The 2,116-nt window shown below is 31.5% G+C and overlaps 1 protein-coding gene across 3 annotated transcripts in view; it reads left to right on the top strand.

The window, feature by feature from the left end:
• Window positions 1–294: 294 nt before the first annotated feature.
• LOC115224269 (ATP-dependent RNA helicase DDX19A) overlaps window positions 295–2,116 on the top strand; it is a 39,466-nt gene continuing 37,644 nt past the window's right edge. The window contains exon 1 of one of the 3 annotated variants that reach the window (XM_036513393.1): window positions 295–447. The gene's annotated coding sequence lies outside the window, so the exon portion shown is untranslated. The remainder of the gene's footprint in view (window positions 448–2,116) is intronic. The other 2 variants (XM_036513395.1, XM_029795081.2) reach the window with 2 other exon arrangements.

Genomic DNA, 2,116 nt, shown 5'->3' with positions numbered 1-2,116 from the left:
TAAAAAATTCATAAATTTCTCTGCATACGAAGTTTTAGTTTAACAATTTTATAATTACTATGTTAATATAAATATACTATACGTAAATATTCTTTATTAATACTAAAAATATGTTAAAAATAACAATTTAGTAAAAATATATTAAAAACACTTAGTTTCACTGCATACGTACGGTTTTAGTTTTTAGTTTTAAAATCCAATTAACAATTGTTTTGTAACTAATTACTAAACTAATATTAACAATTATAATGTCATAATGACTTTAACAAAGCCTCACAAACTGATTTTTTTTTTCGTTTCAGATGAATTTAATTTTAAGCTCCACTTGGTCACATCATCCATCCCACACACGTTGTACATTTCGTTTGCATCCCAAACTTTAATCGTTCGTCGTTTCCGTTTCCTCTGTTCCACAGACATTGCAAGAACAACAACGTGATTCAGTAAGTGCTCAACACGTTTTCGCCTCTTTCTACCTTAATTAATACCGATTCATCGAGTTTTCCCCAAAATTTTATTGCCTCATCTACCATACACTTTCTCAGTAAATACATACATATATATAAGTGTTTATATATATATATATAATACTCTATATTACATTTTATATAGAATACATACATACATACATATATATATATAATATTTAGTTTATATATATCTGTGTATAATATAGATATATGTTCCCGTTTAGAGTTGTTCTTATATATATATATATATATATATATATATATATTTATGTATTGTTGATGTCATTTGTTGTGTTTTAATTTAGTAATTGAAAAAAGCAATTAACAAACGGTGTTTGTCTTAATTACGTGTGAATGCCCGTGTTTTGTTAACTTTAATTCAGCTTTTCTGTAACGATACAGATATTCCACATTTGTTAAGGATAAAAAAGCCTTTATTATTATTATTATGGTATGGTGCTATAATGATAATAATAATAGTAAAGTCAGTTCCCGTTTACTGCAAGCTTTTGTCTATTGTTAGAATTTAAACTGTCTTTTGTGTTTCCACCGGCGAAGACGTTGACGAATCTCCGGAGTGACATACAACTGGACCAGCCGAAATAAATTATAGACACATATATATATATACATTCATATACACAGAGCGAGAGAGAGATTTATAGATATATATATATGATGTATACAGCCATAGATATAGGCATATCTATACTTTAAGGCCCCACTGGTTATACTTCTGCCTAACTTTCTGGAAAAAGCATATTTTTATATGATATTTTGCTGAGATATGTTTTCGAGAATGGAGATTACGATTATAACATTTAAAAAGATGTAATAATTATTTTAAAAGGGATTTCCGATCATTTTCACACTTCGATTGTTTTCTCATCTCTCTTTAAAATGCAAATTTTTAAATGACATTTGCAGAAAATACATTTCCGAGACTGTAGATTACGTAATGTTGATGATACAAAGATATAAATCTGAAAAAAAAAACCCCTGAAAAACCTATGAAATTGATGGAAATAAAATTTAGGCGGGAAGGCGGAAGAACTATCCCAAAACTCCCCCCCCAAAAATTGTTTTAAAGATAAAACTCCATCAGCATAATTCCATTCTCCATCCTCGTAAATATATCTCCCCAAAATATCGTTTAAAAATATGCATTTTTTTCAGCAAGTTATGAGGAATCAAAATTGGTGAGGTACCAATCCTAGTTATATTTACAGAGGACTGGTTCGACCGGAATATGTGTGATGCTATTAGCAGCTATTGAAACGAGTCTAGGATGTTTACCCCGCCATGGACAACAGATGCTTTAACGTTTACCATGAGGACAACAGATAATTTAATGCTTCTGAATATATTGGAGAGCGGGTAGTTGTCGTCGGGTGGAAATTGTCCGGCAGATATAGACCGACTTCTCGATCTTTTCAACTTTCATTCAGTATGTCACAAGTGGAGAGAGAAAAGGCTACACCAGCAACCAGCTGCTTGGGGGCTTATTTGCAACTGAATAACCTGGAGCAACGTGAAATGAAGTGCCTTGTTTAAGGACAAAACGCACTGTCCGCTCCGTGAATTCAATTCAGATCTTTGAGACCTCGAACCGAACCCTAACCACTAAGCCAACACATCTTCACTCT

The sequence above is a fragment of the Octopus sinensis genome, linkage group LG25 (assembly GCF_006345805.1).
Source record: "Octopus sinensis linkage group LG25, ASM634580v1, whole genome shotgun sequence".
NCBI lineage: Eukaryota > Metazoa > Mollusca > Cephalopoda > Octopoda > Octopodidae > Octopus > Octopus sinensis.
This window is presented reverse-complemented; position numbering and strand designations above follow the sequence as displayed.